This window comes from Camellia sinensis, chromosome 1 (genome assembly GCF_055761805.1).
Source record: "Camellia sinensis isolate YWXY chromosome 1, ASM5576180v1, whole genome shotgun sequence".
In the NCBI taxonomy this organism is placed as follows: domain Eukaryota; kingdom Viridiplantae; phylum Streptophyta; class Magnoliopsida; order Ericales; family Theaceae; genus Camellia; species Camellia sinensis.
Genome location: NC_138961.1, coordinates 217,482,392 through 217,496,326, shown reverse-complemented (window position 1 = coordinate 217,496,326; position 13,935 = coordinate 217,482,392). Strand labels below are relative to the sequence as shown.

Genomic DNA, 13,935 nt, shown 5'->3' with positions numbered 1-13,935 from the left:
AGGTTGAGTTACCCGACGTGGTCGACCCGTAGGAGAATCGGTGGGAGGAAGAACCGGTGGAGAAAGAGGTGTGGCAATGAGAGGTAGACCTTTAGGGAGAGCAGGCTGGACGGGATCAGGAGTGAGCAAGGGCGTCTCGATGAAGGAGGAACCTGTATCAAAATCAGCAGAGAAAATATCTATGGAAGGATTAGTAAACAGTACAGTAGTGGAAAGTGCGGGTAAGTGAAAGGAGGATAACGAGGAAAACATTTGGTGCTCCCAGAAAACGACATGGCGGGAGATACGAAGACGTTTAGAGAGAGGATCCCAACAGCGAAAGCCTTTATGTTCAATTCCATACCCAAGAAAGCAACAAAGATGAGAACGAGGTTCAAGCTTGGTGTGTTCATGGGATTGAAGTAGAACAAAGCAGGCAGAGCCAAAAACCCGAAGATTGGTGTAAGAAGGGGAAGTGCCATACAGACGTTCACAGGGAGTTTGATTATGGATGACAGGAGTAGGAGCACAGTTGATAGTGTAAACAGCAGTGAGGGCAGCTTCCTCCCAAAAGTTTTCAGGGCAGGAAGAAGAGAGAAGGAGAGCGTGAGTAGTGTCAAGAATATGCCTATGTTTCCGTTTAGCGCGGCCATTTTGCTGGGACGTGCCAGCACAAGAACGATGAGGCAGTGTACCATGATGCTGAAGAAAGGAAAGGAAATCTGAATCCCGATATTCCATAGCATTGTCAGAGCGAAGTTTGATGGTTTTGGAGAATTGGGTGTGGACCATTTGTGCAAATCTATAATAAATGTGTTTAAGTTCAGACCTATTTTTCATGAGAAAAAGCCAAGTAAACCGGGAAAAATCATCAATAAAAACAACAAAATAGCGGGATCCCCCCATAGTAGTAGTAGGGGAGGGGCCCCAAATATCCGAATGTATAAGATCAAAAGGTGCAAGGGAAACAGAGGTACTTTTATTGAATGATAAAGCAGGTTATTTGGCAAGTTGACAGGGTATACAATCGAAACTATCGAGAATTACATGACCCAACTGTCCACTAGAAACCAAAGACTTTAAGCGATTAACAGAAATATGCCCTAAGCGACAATGCCAAAGATGAAAGGGAGATAATGAGGAAGTAGATACAGGAGTAGCGATCTGAGGAGAGGCAGGAACATGAAGGTGAATGAGCTCATAGAGACGTCCATGCTTGCGGCCGATCCCAATAGTCTACCCCGTCTGAGGGTCCTGTACCAAACAATCAGTAGCAGAAAATGTGACAGTTAGACCAAGTTCACATAATTGACCAATGGAAATAAGGTTTAAGGTGAGAGCAGGGATATGATAAACTTGAGGTATAGATAAAGAAGAGGTGGAAACAGTACCAACATGACGGACAGACATGAGGGAACCATCAGCAGTATGAATGGAGGGAATATGAGGTGATGAGGAGAAGGAAGAAAAGATAGTAGAACTGAAGGTCATATGATTACAACAGGCAGAGTCAAAATACCAAGAAGAGTTACCTGGGATAACAGACAAAGCAGTAGGAGGAGGTGTACCAGAAGGGGAGAGAAGTTGTTTGAGCATGGCCTCTACATCCGTTGGAGAAAAGCGAGGGGTAGATGGAGCAGGTGGCTCAGAGAACCCCGCAGAGGCAGCAGCATCAGTGTGATGAGACTGATTCCCGAAAGCAGCAGCAGCAGTGTGATGAGACTGATTCTCGAAAGCAGCAGCAGCAGTGTGATGAGACTGATTCCCGAAACGATGAAAGCTTCCCCGGGAAGAGCCACCGCGAGAGGAGTGGCTATTGGAGGATGATCGGGATGGATTGCAAAAACAATCCTGTTACAGATGACTAGGACCAAGTTTGTTGCAGTAACGGCAGGATCTGACGGGGTAATTGACCAGGAGATGGGTTGAAAGAAGGCCCCGATTCTGACAATAGAGGCAAGTAGTGGTCCGCTGGGTAAATGATGGCCTGTACGGAGGAGTGGCAAGAACAGAGTCCACATGATGAGTTTGAAGAGTACCGAGACGAGTCTCCTCGGATAGCAACTCAGAAATAGCTTGTTCAAGAGTGGGCAATGGATGGCGATGAAGCAGAGAGGTACGTACGGGCTCAAAAGAGGAAGTAAGAGCCATGAGAAAGTGCACCAACCTTTCCTGGTTGCGATAGATAGTAAATAAAACAGCATCTTCTTGGTTATGCCAAGTTGGTTCTGAAAGAGCAAGCTGATCCCAACAGAGTACATTTGAGAAAGGAAGTCATTAATGGACTGAGTGGATTCTTGGCGCATGCAGTGAAGTTGGTTTTGAAGTTGATATTGATGGGCAAGACCAATAGTCTGGTATCGTTCTTTCAAAAAATCCCAGATGTCTTTTGCAGGAGTAGTTACAGAGTCAAGCTGAAAGCAACCAAACTGAAGACTGATAGAGGTAACAGAGGTATTACGAAACCAGGTAATGATTTGGTAATTCTTACTGTCCCATTCCTCAAGTCGGTCTTCATATGTAGTAGTAGCAGTGGAAACAGTAGTTTCAGCAGTGTTCTTCACTGGTTAGGTCACATCCCCAGTGATAATTCGCTAGAGCTTCTTTCCTTTGAGGAAGGAAGACATGGCTTGGGCCCACAGAACATAGTTGTAACCATTCAAAATAACGGAAATGGGATGGGAGGCATCATGACGATCCATAATACAAGTTGAATAGGGTTAAAGCAATAGGAATAGACCTGTAGGAGCAAAATTAGGTAAAACAGAGTGTACCAATAAGTCCGGAAGGTTGAAAATAGCAAGGAAAGGTATGCTAGACAGAGATGATGTCAGCAAAGATGTCAGCGGCGCACGTCAGCAGAGTGCAGGGAGGAGCACATTAGCAGGAAGGCGGCGGCGCACGGTAGCGAACAGGCACAGGCGCGGTGCACGGTAGCTGTTTTGGCGCACGCAGGTGCACACTAGTGAAGCGGCGCACGAGAGGCATACAGTAGCAGGCGCGGCGTACGGGAGCGGCAGGGCTGACGTCAGCCGCGGAAGTGTGGGTGCATGTGGGCGCGTGGCGGAAGTGAGCAACAACAGATGGCGCGTGCAGGCGCGTGTGAGAGTGGTGGCGGAAGTGGTGACGTGTAGAGGACAAAGGCGGCACGTGTGGGCGCATGGAAGGTTTTCTGAGGACGGGCTTGGTGCCGTTGGAATCATGGGGAAATTCCGAGCGGTTTGATGTAGTGCCACTGTGTACGGGACTAAACACCAAAATCGAAAATTTCCAGAAATGTAACACTGGGCTCTGATACCATGAAACAATAGTTTGAGAGAGTGAGAGAGGATAGAGGGAGAGAGAGACACTGAATGTTTGTCTGTAATTGTGTGTGTTTATTACAAAGAGAATGCACTCTCTTTATAGAGAGAATATGATGCATTGGATGCCCACCAAAAGCATAAAGAATTTACAACATAAAAGATAAAGTGCTAAAGCTATAATGATGTGCTATAATGCTAAGCTATGATGCTATAACAGCTATTAACAATTATACACTAACAGAGAGCACTCCGTGCGCATTTGAATGACTTGTATCTATAAAATCATCCATGGGATTGTCATATTCATCAATTGGGATGCTATGAGAAGGCAACCAGCAGGCACCAGCAACACCTACGATGCGTTTATTGTGCTGTCCTCATGAGGTTTTTGTGCCTTGCAATTTTGTTGAAGCTGCTGTGCGTATTCCACGTCCCACGCGATGGCATTCATGTTGGGCCTTTTAACACCATATTCTTTCAAACACTTCTCCACCGTTTCACTAAACATTCTCAATGAGTTGGGACTGATCTTGCACACAAGCAAAGGATCAACAGTATTTTCAACCTGCCCTTTCTTTTGCCAAAACAACCCCCATTCAGCTAAGTTTACTTCCTTCTCGAGAAACGAGTTATTGATGGCTGGTCTTGCACAAAGCACTTCTAGGAGAACTACCACGAATGAGTAAACATTGGATTTTTGCGTTAACTGTAGGCATCTAAAATATTCAGGATCAAGGTAACCAAAACTACCTTTTACACCGCTTAGGAACAGAACCATGATTTCACAACCGGATAGGTGATGGGTCATTACACACACTAAAAATAAAGATTAAATTATACCAAATTCTTTTAAAATAATGGCAAGTCCAGGTATCGATCTACAGGAACAAATGTGAAATTAGGCTAATTCAATCGCTAAATTCCTAAATTAATTTTGATTAAAAAGATTAAGAGATTTTTATGACTAAATAGGAATTAAATGAAATTGAGAAAATAAATTAACAATTAAAATTAAGGTTTGAAATATTAATTTTTGAGAAAAATCCTAAAGCAAAGAATTCACCACTAACCATATAAACGAGATTAAACATTGGCTATCAATTGCAATCCGGTTTGAAATACCCAATATTTCACAACTACAAGTTTGAAATATTAATCAAGAGGGTTGTTGCATTCAATGTACAGGCACGAGTCAACCCGAGTAACACGAGACGTTTGCTCTAAACTACGGTAGCAGCATAACCCATCTCTTGTAGCATGACTCGTCTCGTACTTTGAACATAAACACAAAGAAAACTAATGTATGGAAAGTATTAAACAATCACATAAAGTAAAATACTTGAAGAGATGAAAAGAATAATTATTATAAGCTTCTAAAACATCCATACATTGATTCAAACCGAATCACAATCAAAGCAGATGAAAAATCCTATTACATGGCTAGGGTTTCATCAAAACCCTAGAAAAGAATAATCTAGCCACTCATGGAGGAGTGAGAAAAGGAAGAGGATGAAGAAGAAACCCCCATGGAAGTCTCTTTTAAGCTTGAGAAGAAAATCACCTTTTTAAAACCCTATTCTCCCTTCTCTTCAGAATAATTTTTCAAACCCTAGGTTAGCCTATTTTTTTTCCCTTTTATTCTCAGCAAAACACACCCAAAATTCTGTGCACGCGTCCCTAGGTGGGCTGCTCGAGCGGTGATGGGCCGCACGTACGGTGAAGCTTGGCCGAACGTGCGGTGGTCTGCTCGCTCGGATTTTTCACTTCCCGCAAGGAGGATCTACTTTCGCGCCCTTTTTTTATTGAGATTACGTATTTCCTACCAAATTTGTACTATTGCACGAAACATATCATCTCCACCAAATAAACAAAATTAAAAGACTAAAAATGTAACTTAAGTAGCCTCAATGTGGTATTTTTTGGCCTACATCACATCCCCCAACTTACATTTTGCTTGTCCTCAAGTAAAACAAAAGAAATAAGAAAAGTAAAATAACTCTAAGCCACTTTCGTAGGGATCACGATTGCATTTATCATATGCAACAAACCTTTAAACCACAAGGTTATCCCAAGTGGACGAGTAAAGTCTCGTGAGGGTTTTCAGAAATGATACCCACAAACATCAATATATTCATATTCGCTCAACAACAATTAATCATACTACTCCACCTAACAATCCACTTATGTGCCGCTACAGTGTGATATTAAGACATGATGGGTTATTGAAGGCACAGTGGACAAGCATGAAAAAATCTATTGAGTCAAAACTACAATTCAGTTAATACAAAAGTAAAGTCCCATGTACTTGTGCATGCTAGTAAACACATCATTAGTACCCTCGGTATAAAGTGCAATCTCCATATTAGTTAATTGTCCACTATAATAGCACAGTGTAACTCATAATAACATCTAACATATACAGAAAAACTAAACTGTTGAAGCCAAGATTCTCAAAAAAAAAAAAAAGGGAAAACGATTTTGCTCAGACTTTAGTCACGTGACACTGTCCCCTCCTCCGTCAAACCTATCAATGGTTTGTGTGACGACCCCATCACGTGTAATATTTTACATTTAATTAATTAAAGAGATTTCGATTTTAATTAGTTCTTATTCTGATTTAATTTGGGAATTCATGAGAATTATTCAATCTAATTCATATATGATTTAATTAAGAATTTATTTTGGAATTAGAATTTGGGAGCCTAAATGGCTTGAGGAGGTGAAATTGATGAACTGAATCAGATTAATTTCAAGTGTTGGACCATATGAGAGTTTAATTAAATATTCAATTCAGTTTAGTAAAATTGAATTAGAATTAATTGAGCCAATTTGGTTATAAGAATTAGTAATTGTGATTATTTTGAATTAAATTTAATTATGAATTATCCAATTTGAATGTGTAATTTATTGATGGAAATAGGTTTAATTCGATATTTGGAATATTTTAGGAGTTTGATTAAAAATCTGATTCAAATTGGTAAAAATTACATATAATTAATTGGGCCTTAATGGAAGTCAAATTAGACTAATTAAATTATGTGAGAATTGTAATTAGTTTTGATTAATTACGTTATGTGCTAATTATGATTAATCAAGACTAAGTGATATTTATTTAAGCTAATGTATAATTAATAGTAAAGCTAATTCTATTCATTTATTTAATTGAGAAAGAAGTACGTGGAGCCTTGTGTGTGTGGGTGCACGTGTGAGTTCTAGCTGGTGGCTTCATAAAAGATGTCTATCTTATTTTGTGTTGGAAGCCTTATGTTAATTGTTTTTTTTCATGAGTTGGAAACAAAAACAGAGAGTTAGAAGTTAGAAGAATAGAGAGAGAGGAACGGAGAGAGAGGGGAAATAAGAGCAGAGAGAGAGAGAGAGAGAGAGAGAGAGAGAGAGAGAGAGAAGGGGCTGAAGTTATATTTGTGTTGGAGGAGCCTTGAAGATGTAAACCCAAGACACCCAAGCGAGGAAAAGAGAGGAGGCTCAAGAATTTGTGTAGGGATTCATCAAATTGAAGACTTAAGGTAAGAAATTGAGACTTAAACTTTGTAGATAAATTACCTACAAGCTGAAATTAAGAGATGATTGGGTTGAATTTCATGTAATTAAAAAGAAATTAGCAAGATGATAAAGAAATGGAGTTCGGTTTAAATTTATGAAAGTTAAATTGGGGATTAGTTATGTTGAGTTTGATTTTTGTAATCTTGGGAGTTTTGATGTAAAGGATTTCTTGATTATTTAAGAGTTTGTGTGTTTTTTTTAGACAAGCCATGTATAAACCTAAGTTTTGAAATTATAGTTTAAAAGTTTAATTCATATTTTAGAATTTATGAGTTTGAAATTGGGTTTGATATGAAGAAAATTAATTTGGATAAATCAAAAAATTAATTATGATTTAAAATTTGATGATCAAGAATTGACTTGATTTTAATTTGAATTTCATACTTGCAAATATTTTTCTAAGAGCTTGTAGCTTAATTTTATGTTTTGTAAGAAAGGAAGAAAAGTATTACAATCGTTAAATTCATGGAGATTTGAGTTAAGAGTTAGAAATGACTTTATATATGTTTTTGGGAGTGTCATGCATGAAATTTGGAGCCTTGGAAATGTGTTTTGAGCTTCAAACAGAATTTTGGAAATTCCAGAATTTGACCTGTCCGCTCAAGTGAGGAAAGTGTCGCTCGAGCAGAGAAATCAAGCTTCTAGAAATTTTGTAAATTTTGCAGTCTGCTTGAGCGACTAAAGCTACACTCGAGCAGAGTACCCTATTTTTAGAAAATTTTGAAAAGTTAGTTCATATTTCGATTTCCGTTCTCTTTCACTTCTAAGCATTCTTAGGCATGTACTGAGCATCATAAATGAACTATAGAGTTGGCAAGAGCCTAAGAGAGTTAAACAAATTAAAGAACGGAATGAATTGTATTGCGACCCAATTTCTATGTGTATTACGAATTGTGTAGGGTCAAGTGCAAAGACGAATCGAGCATTGGAATGCTGTGAGTAATATCTTAGTAAAGATATTTTCATGTATATTATTTTCTAAATGCTACTCATGTGTAAGTTTTCTGGACTTGTGAATTTGAATTATGAATGAGCATTTTATTCGTTTGATACGTCTAATAATAGTATGGATTGGGCCTAAGGCCGTTTTCCATTTGAAACGTTTGAATATTTTATTAGGCCAAAGGCCATTTGAATATTTTAATGGGCCAAACGCTATTTGAATATTTTGATGGGCCAAAGGCGTTTTTAATATTTTATTGAGCCAAAGGCTGTTTAAATATTTTAATGAGTCAAAGGCCGTTTGAATATTTTGATGGGCCAAAGGCCGTTTGAATATTTTGATGGGCCAAAGACCGTTTGAATATTTTATTGGGCCAAAGGCCGTTTGAATATTTTGATGGGCCAAAGTCTGTTTAAATATTTTGATAGGCCAAAGGCCGTTTGAATATTTTATTGGGCCAAAGGCCATTTGAATATTTTGGTGGGCCCAAGGCCGTTTGAATATTTTGATGGGCCAAATGTCATTTGAATATCTCGATGGACCAAAGACCGTTTGGATGAAAAGTGATCATGATCATAAATATGAAATGCACATAGGTACGAATATGGAAATAATGGGCCAAAGGCCGTTTGAATGAAAAATGATCATGATCATGAATACAAAATGCGCATAGATACGAATATGAAAATAATGGGCCCGAAGCCATTTGATAAGTCCGACAAAGTTATGCAATGGGCCAGAGGCCATCTGACATATTTGATGCAATGGGCCCGAGGCCGTTTGATATGTTTGATATGGATCTAAATTGGGCCCGAGGCCGTTTGACATATACAAGAAAACACAGAATAGGCCTAAGGCCGTTTGTATATGAAATTTACGGGTTCGATGTACTAAATATGAATCCCATTCGTATAACTTCTTTACTATGGTATTATTTACTGGGCTTTCACTCACTCTTTGTATACATCTATGTAGGTTAGCAGCAGGATGCCCAACCCCAACCGTAATGAACCCAAGAAAGAATGTCAAGTTTGTGAAGTCAACCATGACACGCCTCACGAACGAGGCCTTAGTTTCAGAACTTTCATTTTGACCCTTTTGTCTTCTTTTGATGGTCATGTTTGACTTTATCTGTATATAAGCTATAGTTTTGTAGAAATATAGTATTACATGGATCTAGACATAGAATGTCTTTTATGTGGGTATGTTTGGTGTGATTTATTAACATAAGAAATGTTTTTGTTCATTCCATGTATGCACAAATTCATTGGACAATTATTATCTTTTGCTTCCGCTTTTGGCTCCGTATGATTATTTAAAATTTGTTTTCTGTCTGAGGCCGTAGGTAATCTAACGATTATTGGCCGGTTATGATCCTAACCTATAGGGGCAGGTTCGGGTCATGACAGTTTGGGCCTTTCTTGATTTCAGGTTGCTGGCTGGACTTGACTTTTGGATCTTGGGCTAATATGTCTGGTCTTTAGGCCAATGTTTTTACCCCTCCACAATACTAAAATTGTAAAATTATTATATTTTATTAAAACTTCACAAGAGATTTGTGTAATTTATCTAAAAATAAAATAAAGTTTGGTTACTCCTTTAAGTATGAGAATTGCAAAAGGAAGAGATATAAAAAAGATAGATTAGGGAAATAACAATTTTATCTAAAAAAAATATAAGAATTCACGTGTTTAATATTAGTTTGAGAGGTTTCAAATGGGAAAATCGGTTTAAGGTCCCTATCCAACTTTTAGTAATGGATTAGGTCCACAATGTGTTCTTTTGTAGCCTAAGGTCCCTCAATGTTATTTTAGAGTGTAAAATACCTGTCTTACCCTTATTTATAATATACGTTGTTTTGAATTTGGCAGCTAAAGATCATATTGATATTTTGTGGGAGATTACGTGAGGATGAACTTGACGATTCAGATTTTTGTGGAGATTTTCTAGGGTTTTTGTAGGTGTTGAAATCCTGTTCGTTGTTTGTAGGTGTTGAAATCCTATACGAGTTGAAATCATGTTCGTTGTTTGTAGATGTTGATCGATCGTGTAGGAGTTGAAATCTGGTTCATTGTGTTTGATTTGATTTCATGTGGAGTTGAATTAGATAAGTTTTCAATTTTTGATTTGATTTGATCGTGTAGGTGTTGAATTAGGTTTTTGTTTTTAGTTGTGATCAATGTGAGAGAGACGAACTCAGTGTTGTTGTTTTTGATTTTTGAAGTTAATTTTTCATTATCTGTTATTGATGAATTTTCGATGGAGTTGATTTTGATTTTTGGAGTTGCTTTTTCATTCTCTGTCAACATGGTTATGAGTTGCTTTTTGGTGCTCTGTTTTTCTACGTTTTTGTGCTCTGTTTTTTGTTCACTTTGCATTTTTTGTGTAGTGCAGAGAAAATTGCAGGTTTGTTACTATAATTGAACTCAAATCACAGAGAAAATTGTAAACTTGTAGTGCAGTGAAAATCACAGAGAAAATTGTAAGTAGGCAGAGAAATTTACAGACGTAGCAATAGAGTAGTAAGTGTTTTGTTTTTTTTTTTTTCTAAATTTTTTGAATTGAGTGTTTTGTGAACATAACAGATCTTCTCTGTGATTTTTTTATGTGCTTGTGTTTGATATATTTTTGTCTCTTGATGTTAATGTGTTTTTGTTTTTGTTATATTGAAAGTGAATATGAGTTCACAAATTTCTCTGGACTTTTCTTTGTAGTCCAGAGAAAATCATATGATTGTATTACAAATGATAAGTATTACAAATTTCTCTGGACTTATATGTTGTGTTTTTATATGTTTGCACTTTTCAAAGTTTTCTGATATGTTTTCTTTGCACTTTTCATTTTTTTTTTTTTTTTTTGCACTATTCATGTTTCTGGACTTTTCTTTGTAGTATAGAGAAAATCGTAGGTTTGTTATTATAATCCAATGAAAATGACAGAGAAAATGTTAAGCTTGTAGTTGAGTGAAAATTACCCTTGAAGTTGGTGTCTTGATCTTGATGCTTATTGCTTTTTCAACTTGGACTTGTTTTTTTTTTTTTTTTTTTGTGGTGTTCTGGTGCTGCTACTGCGTTTTGATCTAAGATCATAAGACGCAGACACAGAGACTTTTGGTTTCTTTTTCGGGATTTCTGGGGTTGTGCTGCTTCTGCGCTTTGCCATTTCTATAGAATGAAAACATAAACATTAAATCCCAGAGAAAATTACAAGGTAGCAATGATTACACAACAGAGAAAATTACAAGGTAGCAACATAAACATGACAGAGAAAATTACACAATAGAGAAATTTTGAGGAAATGGAGCATTGAACAAAATAAATATGCTAGAGAAAATTAGACACAAGACATAAACATATTGTGGCCAGAGAAAATTATAAATGCTGCCAGAGAAAATTAGACACACAAGTAAGAAAAGTAATTTGGCCAGAGAAAATTATAAATGCCAGAGAAAATTAGCCACACCAATAGAGTAGTAAGCCACAGATAATTTGCTTGAGAAAATAATGAAGAAACATAAGCATGCCAGATAAAATTACACAATAAAGAAACACAAATGTAACAAGCCAGAGAAATTTACAAAAACAAGAACACAAGAAGCTTCAATAAGAAGCCCCAAATGCACAAAAAGTAGTTCAATTTTGACAGTTGGAAGGAAAGGAACCCATCATCAGTTGGAAGCAAAGAAATTCTGGACTTCCAAAGAATTTCTCTGGATTCAACCCAGAGAAAAATTTCTCTGGTCCAGAATTTCTCTGGAATGATAAAACTCTGATTTGATCAATTTGTCATTGGTTTTGCTGCTGCTGATTCAATCACAATTTCCTGCACAAACAAATTAATAGTTCTTCTATGAGTTTGTGATAGATTTTCTTTAAACTTAATGGTATGAATTTCTCTGGGTTGAATCCAGAGAAAATTCAAATTTCTCTGCCTCTTCCTCTGAATCCAGAGAAAATTCAAATTTCTCTGAATCCAGAGAAAATTCAAATTTCTCTGCCTCTTCCTCAAGCTTCTTTTTCCAATATTCTTCAAGTAGGGGTTCAAATATTGCTTTTTCAGAAACAACTCCAATTCTACTAAACCCAAAAAATCAAAAGACGTTATATTCAACACTCAGAGAAATTTTGAACCTGAAGATGTTATATTCAACACTGGATATATATATATATATATATATGTGCTGACATTGTATATATATATATATATGTATCTATCATATATATATATATATATATGTTTGCAACCATAGATAAGATAACTAAGAGTGACTGTTTGATTATGGTTGCAAATGGTCTTAATTGATTAATTATCATATATATACTAGTCAAGACAGTAAGCAACAGATTGTATATATATATATACATCTATCAACTCCACTCCACTCTGTTTGTTTACCCAGAAAATCAAATTTGCCAAACTTAGTGCTTTTGTTTTGCTGAATTTGTTTTCGTACTCGCCGGAAAATACCCAACACCAGTACCAGCATGACAAAGGAGAATATCCAGCAGACGTAGGGTATTTTGGTCCAAGAAATTGATAAAATGCGCTGGTATTTTGGTTAGGGACCTGAGGCAGTATTACATTTTGTAATGTCCTTTATGCAGAAAATTGTTATTATTAGGGAGCTTAAAAAAAAACCCCCGTTTCAAATATACTTACAAATTTTATATTGACATCTGCATATACTACAACAAAACTAATTATTTACGACTATCATATTTAAGGTATGCATCTAATGCCACTACAAGAAAATACATTTTTGGCGACTAAAATATTAGTCGCCAAAAGTACTGATTTTAGTCGCCAAAAGACTTTGCCGACCAAGAATTTTGGTCGCTGGCTTTGTCGGGGATACATCGTCGTCAAAGCTATTAGCGACTAAAGAACATTTAGTCGCCAAAAGTACTACAAAATTTCTGACAAACACGTTAGTAGGCAAAAGTAATAGCTATTAGCAATGAAAAGAGTCCTAGTCACCGATGACTCACATTAGCGACTAACATATTAGTCGCCCAAAGGGTGCATTAATTTGTTTAACTCACTTCTTTAGTTGTTTGCAGTTAGCACATTCCATAACATTTTTTTTTAAAGCCGTTAATGCTTTTTCAATAATAGTATACGTGCCTGGAAAGTTGTTAATTTATATGTTTATGGCATGCAAAAGTATGCTGGAAAAAAATGTATATTTTCACAACTTACAAAAATATGTCGTAAAATATTTGCACTATGAGGACATATATTTCATATCATAAAATTTTATAATTTTACATGGTATGCATTAGCATGTAGTGAAAACTTCTACTGGAAAAAAAAAATTTATTTTGATTTTTTTATGACATACAAAAGTATGTGTTAGCAAAAATTTGGTTTAAGCCCAATTGACAATGATTGATCGACAAGCTTAAATAAATTTTAAATGTACACAAATAAAAATCAGGTTTTATGGTTGAATTCTATGCATTAAACAGACTAAAAACTTCCTTAAAGGTAAATAAATAAAGAAGAAACAAAGCAGAATAGAATATGTATTTATTCAATTAGATTGTCACTTGCCACCAATTATAAAAACTTAAACAGTAATAAAGAAAAGAACAAATACAGTAATTGACAGCGGAAAGAAATGGGGATTGAAAAACGATCACTTAATCTATTCCTAATAACTTCTAAATTAAACTACTCCTAGATTAATATCACATTTTGTGAATGGTTGTTGATGATTGATCCCTTCATTCCTCAAGTCTTCCTTTTATACTTGTTTGGCCATCTCATGTTGTAGCCATCAATCCATGATCTTCCTTAATCTTTGTTCCACTCAACCATATCCCATTCCATAGGAATTACTTGTAGATGTTGCGCTTTGACTTGATATTGATCCCCCGATTTTAGTATATGATTTCTAATTGATTTTAACAAATATCTTTACTAGCTTTTATTTAATTTTTTCATGTTACATCATCATCTCTTTCATGCCACGTTACTAGCATACTTGTCACGTCATATTAACATATTTGTCGATAAGAATAATACTAATAATAAATATGACCAAGGTTATTCTTAAAAATAGTCTATGGTCTTGATTGACAGATCATAATCGAACTTGCCCATAATCAACAAGTCATAATCGACAGAAAAATAAAATGCGGTGTC

General features: G+C 36.4%; 1 long non-coding RNA gene across 1 annotated transcript; it reads left to right on the top strand.

Moving 5' to 3' along the window:
* Positions 1–6,478: 6,478 nt before the first annotated feature.
* Positions 6,479–9,080, top strand: LOC114258442 (uncharacterized). Its single transcript, XR_003627973.2, has 2 exons — positions 6,479–6,808; positions 8,764–9,080. It is a non-coding gene; the product is annotated as an uncharacterized LOC114258442 (long non-coding RNA).
* The last annotated feature ends 4,855 nt before the right edge of the window (positions 9,081–13,935 follow it).